The sequence below is a fragment of the Adiantum capillus-veneris genome, chromosome 9 (genome assembly GCF_014529385.1).
Source record: "Adiantum capillus-veneris isolate H3 chromosome 9, ASM1452938v2, whole genome shotgun sequence".
NCBI classification, from domain to species: domain Eukaryota; kingdom Viridiplantae; phylum Streptophyta; class Polypodiopsida; order Polypodiales; family Pteridaceae; genus Adiantum; species Adiantum capillus-veneris.
The window spans coordinates 103,872,285-103,879,828 of record NC_140939.1 but is presented as its reverse complement, the minus strand read 5'-3'; the positions used below and the strand labels follow the sequence as shown (position 1 = coordinate 103,879,828).

Below are 7,544 nucleotides of genomic sequence, written 5' to 3'. Positions count from 1 at the left end.
AATCATGACTTTGAAGTCTTGAAAGTGACCAAACACTTCACTTTTGTTACGCATGAAGTAGACCCATACTTTCCTTGTATGGTCATCAATGAAATAGACATAATACCTGCAACCATGTATACTTGCAATATCGGTTGGACCCCAAACATCTGTGTGCACCACCTCAAGTGGCTTTTTACATACATTGCGCTCATGTGGAAATGAGCCCTTTGACTATTTTCCAAACTGGCATGCTGCACACACTTTATGCATACCATCCACCTTGAATTTGGGCAAACCTTTTACAATCTGTTTTGATTGCATGCTACGCAATCTCTGCTCATTGACATGGCCAATGCGTTTGTGCCAAATGTCAACATCAACCACAACACCTGTGCCCTGTGCAAATAATGCAGCTTTTACCTCAGGCATGTCTACATTCAGCGTAAACATTCTGCCCACACATTTGCCCTCTGTGATCAGCTTACAGCCATTCTGGAAATCTTCTACATAATAGCCATTTGGATTGAAGCGAACCTGCAAACCCTGCTCAACCATTTGTCCAACAGAAACAAGATTCTTTGTAATGTTTGGGACATGAAGTACATCTGCTAAGTACTTTGATTTCCCACTCTTCGTATTTAGAGGTATGTCCCCTACATGAGCAATGGGGTGAGCTATGTCATCTCCTGTCTGCACATAGCCTAACACATCTGGTTTGCGCATATCTCTAAACCACTCTCCACGAGACGTCATGTGATTAGAGGCACCTGAATCCACATACCAAACATCATCTTGGGTGGAATTCTCTACAGTCATTGTATTCATTACATGCTGCATAACAAACATGCGCTCGTTTTTGCTGTCATCTGCATCTCTGCTAGTAGATGCATAGTTGCCGTGTTCTCTCTTTCCACTTGCTTTTCCCTTTGGACAGTCACGTGACATGTGACCTCTTTCACCACAAGTCCAACATTCTCTGCTATCTGGAGTATGTTGCTGCCTGCTTGATCCTGCACCACGACCTCTTTGACTCCCCCTGCCTTGAGACTGGTTTCCCCTGCCACCTGTATTGTTTTGATTTGATTGACCTTCCAGAAATTGGCCCCTGCAACCCCTTGGGCCTCGACCACGACCTCTACCTCTACCTCTCTTGGAGTTAGAATAGAAGGCCTGTTCAGAATTATTTCTGCCATGAGAAGAAGATGTGTCAAGGTTCTTCTCCTCAAGAATAAGCATAGAAATCAAATCTTGGAACACGGGGATGTCGTCTCTTGTATTCATGGAAGACCTAAAATGTACATACTCATCTCCTAGACCATCCAAGCATGCACGGACAATGTCATCGTCTTCCACTGAGACTTTAATAGATCCAAGAGCCTCAATGATACTCTTGATCTTCAAGGAATAATCATTGATTGAGAGGTTGTACCTCTTAACCTGATTTAGCTCCGACTTTAGTTAAAGCTTCCTGGCCTTGGTGTTCACCTCGAACACTCTGCCTAAGTTTCTCCATGCAATGGCGGGGGTTTCAGCATCCTGTAGATAGCCCATCATGCCATATGTGATGCTCATAGAAAGCCAATACATCACTTTGCTCTGGCCTTGTTGCCAGTTCCTCAAAGCTTTCCTTTGTTCTGTTGTAGCATTTGCCTCGGGAATCTCTGGTTCCTTTTCATTGTCTCCTTCTACATAGTCCCAATAACCTTTTCCTTTTAGGAAATTTGTTATTCTGGACTTCCATGCAGGGTAGTTATTTTTCTCAAGATTCTCAGTAACAATCTGACTGAAACCGTCAGACATCTTGAAGCACTAAGACAAAATAGCTGCAATCTGCAAAAACCTGCAAATCTGCTGAACCTGCTATCGTGGTACCTGTAACGCTTTCTACACTCAACGAGTGTCCACAATCAAGCATACATACAACCACTATACTTGTACAGTAAATCTCTGTATACTGCACTTTGGAGACCTGTTCAGAAACTTGTGCGAAAAACCCCTAAAACCTGGTCGTGGATTGCGAACGAAGGGATTGTGATGCTCTTGCTCTCTTAGCCTCTCTTGCCTGCACCAGGCTCTAATACCATGTAAAGAATGAGGATGCAAGAGAGCTACACAAGACAAGCACAAAGCACACAGAGATGGAAAGCTTCTTCTTCTTCTTCATAGAAAAGAGAGTACAAAATGACTACGTATTAAAGCTGAAAAGTAGCACATATGTACATGCGGTCACTAAGTGTGAACTCGCTGGAAGCGTACTAGGCTGGCACTATATGTGTAGTCCAGCTGTAGAATCACTGGCAGAGATCCTCCGTGTCGGTCACCCAACACGCCAATGAGTAAATGCCGTAAGCGGCCAAGACCCGTAGTGGATGCCAGCTCAAGGTGTAGAGCTCGACATCTCAACAAAGGGCTGACATTATGTCTCTAAAGTCGTGGTTAGTAACATACTCACCTATCATAGAAGATAGATCATCGTGAGTTTCCATAGACACCGCATTTACTCTTGATCATTGTGAAAGTGCATCAGTCACTTGACTATACTTACCAACAACGTGAGTAGTATAAAAATTAAATTGCATTAAAAAAAAATTACCACCTCATTCATTTATCGAAAATCTTGGTTTAAGTCATAAAGTGCTTCCATTTTTCTAGGGCATGTAGAACAACTAAAGGCTCTTTTTCTTATATGACCAAGACCCATTTATCGCCATTAAGCCTTTGGCTCTCATATGCTATGGCATGCCCTTCTTGAAAAAAAACTGCTCCAAGGCAATCACCACAAGAATCACATTGGACCTCAAATGGCTTTGAGAGATCCGGAAGCATAAGGATTAGTTGGGAGGTAAGCTTCTCTTTAGTAGTCCATGAGTAATTAAGGTTTGTTTGGAAGCGCAAACACAAAGTAGCAGATGACCTTCAGGTATGCTATTTTTAGCATATGCTTATGATGTATTAGCATACGTTGCTTCATTTTTTGATAGACACATCATTTTGTATATGTACTTTTGACATATTTACGGGCTCTACATGAGTTCCAGCTTGTATATTTGATGTTACCATGATGCCTAGGAGCTATAGAGATGCACACAATTCTATGCATCTCATGGGCGGGCGGACATATTTTTTATGCCCTAGGTATAAAAGTGAAAGTTATGTCATTTTTTAGGGATCCTCAGTTGAGTTAAGGTTTCATGAAAATCTTGTAGAGAAGATAGAGGTAAGATGTTTGGAGTTGGGGCTTCCTCTTGTGCTCACCTACTTTCTATGGCATGCAATGGAAAGCTAAGTGCTCTTGTTCTTCTTTCTCTTTGTCAATTGTGTTTATGGTGTGTAGTTATGCATTGATTAGTCTCTAATTAGTGTTTCCCTCTCTCATTTATCTTCACTTTTACATTATTTGTGAGCTCATTGAGCTTTTGATTGATGTGTGTGTGTGATTGATGAGAGTGTGCACCCATTGTCCTCTTGATTGTTGAGATTAAAGAAGATTAGAGAGTAGACATTGAGTGATTATCCTTCTCCATAGCTTTCTCTTCTTCTTAACTCTCTTATTTAGGATCCTCTTCTTGCATTTTTAGTGATTCCATGCCTTCATACACTAGCCGGGTTATCGATCCATTAGTTTGACATTATGTCGGTGGATTGAGCTATGCAACAACCCCCCAACATTGGCGCCGTTGCCGGAGATTGATTACCTAAGCTAAAGGAGTCATTAGTGTGTTGAAGAGTCATTAATCATATTTTAAAGTAGTTTAGATTATGCTTTAGGTGTTGGTGATGGTGAATTGTGGATTTATGGTGAGATTTGGTTAAGAAATTGTGATTAATTTGTATGTTTTTTTCTCTTTTTTCACTAATTTTCTACTAATCCGTTGATTACTGGAGTGCTTTATACGTGTGTATGCTTATTTAGGGCTTAAGAAACACTCTTTTGATAAGAAATTGCAAAAAAATTGAGTGAAATCAAGTGATTTTTTAGTGTGTAATTAGGGGATTTTTCTTAATTAGGCTCTCTAATTACTTTCTAATCACACGTGATTTTTGTGTTACACATAGCTAAATCATTGATTTGAAGTGTGATTATCATTCTTATGTGTTTAATTTGATTGAAAATGATGCTACACATGAGGTTTTGTGCTTGATTGATTGTAGGTGAACTGCGGTTAAGCGGTTGCTAGTACACACACATGTGTGTAGGCGTCAATTGGAGTGGAAAATTAACGCAATGCTTATGTTATTGTGAGTGCATTAACCCATTCATTTGCTGATTTGATTTGCAAGTTTGATTAAAGATAAATTTCACAAAAAATTAGTGCAAATCTAAGTGCAATTAGTGTGCCTATGTGTAGGCAAAGTGCACATTTTTTAGTGAAAATTATGGTTTAATTGGTGCCAATTGGGTTCATAAAATGCATTGGATTGCTTGATGTTGTATGATGATTATGGGTCAGTTTTTCATTGCTAAAATTGCGTCAAAATGCTGCCCAATTTTTGCTAGATTAAGTGTGCATTGATTAGCAATTAGTGCTTGATTATGCTTGTGTGTGTACACTTAATTGGGCTTGTAATTGATTGCAAATTGATGTGAAATTGGTTGAATTGCAAAGTTCAAAGTGTGCTGATCAATTGTATATGCTTAATTTTGCTTAATTCTATTGCTAATTATTCTAATGTTTAGTAAAAATTAAGCAAAAAAAAGCAAAAATCGACCTAATTTGGATGCAAAATACATAGAAATTTGATTTTGGGTGTAACTTTGAAGTGTTAATTGTAGAAAATTCTTTACAAAATTGAGCGTGTACGCACTTCACGACCTATTTTTAGTTTCGTACGCGCGTACGTCTCACTTCTCGTAATAGTGTGTGCACTTACTTAATTTAGGTGTGTGCACTTACTTAAATTGGATGTGTGTGTGCATGCATTTACTCGATTTAGGTGTGTGTGCACTTACTTGATTTAGGTGTGTGTGTGAACTTACTTGATTTAGGTGTGTGCATCATTTAAGTGGGGTGTGTACCATCCTCAATTTGGGTGTGTGTAAAGTGTAGTGCACAAGCAAACAAAGGGGATGGGGGGTCAAGCACATGTGCATGCTTGTTTTTAGGTGTGTGGAAAGGGAGTAAAGTCAACAAAAGACAAGGCATGTGAGAAAAGAATCTAGGTGAGAGAAAGAGAAACAAAGTCAACAAAGATAATAAAAAGAGTGTGTGCATGGACGTCTGTTTTTTTGTAGACGTCCCATGCATGTGTGCATCTAGTCGGCCTCTTTCAGACCCTCTATTACGAGGATCTCTCTCTTATACTTTCTCTTATATACTTCATTCATGCGCACATTTATACACGACTAGACACTGAGAGTACATATGTTCGAAGAGTCGTTTGCCTGATTCGCTTACTTGTTTGACATAGCACACTGTAGGATTTAGTGGACTCTTTACACATTGACATCATTGTGATGTGATTTATGAGCCACTATTATCATGCATGATTGACTATAGGTCACCCGTGTGACAGTTTCATTTGATCACACCATTCACATCACGATCTTGCCATACACTTATTATATTGCTTGCTATTCCTTGAGAGATCTAGATCAGTCATAGTGAGCTTCCACATGATCATTGAGTATTTTCACTCTCTAGATTGATGATGACCATGGCCCTGAGAGGTTCCGATTTGGTGTTGCTATGGTTAGTAGGAGAGTACGAGAGACATTTATGTTATCGAGATCATTATACCGATCGCTATTTTGTGAGGCTTCAGCCTCATGATCACTCTACTCATGCTTTTTAGTCAGTTAGAGCCAGAGCCCACCACATGAGGTCTGATCATCTCATAGATTTCTTAGATGTACTCTATCTAGTACAAAATATCCATTCTAGACATGAGATCCCAGTACCATCCTTAGAGGATGTTTCAGACACATGATACCATCCAGTGACAGTCCAGTTACGTCGTATGCATGATAGTTTTTTGTATGTTGATGATGATGCACGCATGTATTTGAGAGAGTCACAGATGCCTGTACCAAAGCCTCAGGTAGATTTTGGTAGATCCATGGGTAGTAGGACCTTTTATGGCCTTGATGATTATAGTACCTACACGATGATTTTTGGCCTACCTTATCGACCTATCCCTAGCCCTAGATCACCTACATCTAGTGTCGGCATTGAGCTTGAGTCCACATACACAGCTTGAGTCCACATACACAGCGAGATCACCCATTAGACCACCTCCAGGCTTTCTACCTAGACCTATTGCTCCACAGGACTCTATCGATGACCATAGATCTAGGTTGACACTGGAGATTGAGAGGTCTCGAGACCAGTTATTGAGAGAGCCACGCATAGAGACCGAGACGAGATTGACATCAGAGTCCTCACAGACACCACACAGAGCTAGATTCGGCATGATGAGCACTTCACAGTCTATGTTTACGATGAGATGAGAGCCACCACGAGTCATCGAGATGAGAGCACCCTCCGTGAGTGCACCACACATAGAGCCATTGACTATGAGACGATTACATTGCGGACCCATGAGAGAGCATCCACAGCCTTGGGTGACGGAGCATACCATGCATTTACCTAGAGAGGCTGTTACGACCACAACATTGAGCCATGTTGATGTTTCAGGATCACATGACCATCAGAGAGTTATGTCACATGGGGCTATAGTTTCGACAAGTGACAGGAGTCCTACTATGAGAGATGAGATACACGAGTTAGCCACTACTCTGCGGACAGATAGACCTATGCTATTCTTGTGTGGTGAGAGGATGGGATTATGCATATTTCATGATCTGAGCCGATCGAGTTTCTTTCAGAAACTCAAGCGCTTTGTTCAGGATCCTCCCACACATCAGTTAGTGCGAGTTATGTCTAACCCAGGCATGCTAGGATCTTTTAGAGACGAGTATGATGCGATGTACTTGCCGATGTTTGAGATTGACTTACAGACCATAGATCCTTTATCATATGACGAGTCCCTAGATACGCATACTCATCCCACATTGGTAGAGTTGTATAGACTTGAGCAAACAAAGACATATGTTGAACGACTGTGGACGTAGATACACACAAGAGTCTAGCACATCTAGTGAGTTATGTAAGCGAGTGGCTACCATGCTTTCGTTTGATTGAGATCCTCAAGAGCGTGTATATAGAGGCACTGATCATGCCATCTATGTGCTGACTATTGGAGTGAGATACACACCTAGATCATTTATCGATCGAGCACATTGTAGCACTAGACTACCTACTACAGCTTTAGCCCACCAGTCTGGTCATAGATCACCTCCTACACCCATGAGTGATTGTGATCCTCTACGAGAGATTACTAGGACTATGCCACCCCTAGATGGAGCTCTTGAGCTTAGCCTACCACAGAGTGAACTTCATAGCTTAGATCAGCATAGACCGATGACATAGAGCTGACATGTGTTGTTCATCATCATGATGTGCAGCAAAGTGACACATTAGTGGCTGATTCACCTACAGAGCACCCACATCACATAGATGTTGCCATAGAGCCATCTATTCTTGCAGAGACACGATCTCATT

At 40.9% G+C, this 7,544-nt stretch overlaps 1 pseudogene; it reads left to right on the top strand.

Moving 5' to 3' along the window:
* Positions 1–5,637: 5,637 nt before the first annotated feature.
* Positions 5,638–6,430, top strand: LOC147450919 (uncharacterized; annotated as a pseudogene).
* The last annotated feature ends 1,114 nt before the right edge of the window (positions 6,431–7,544 follow it).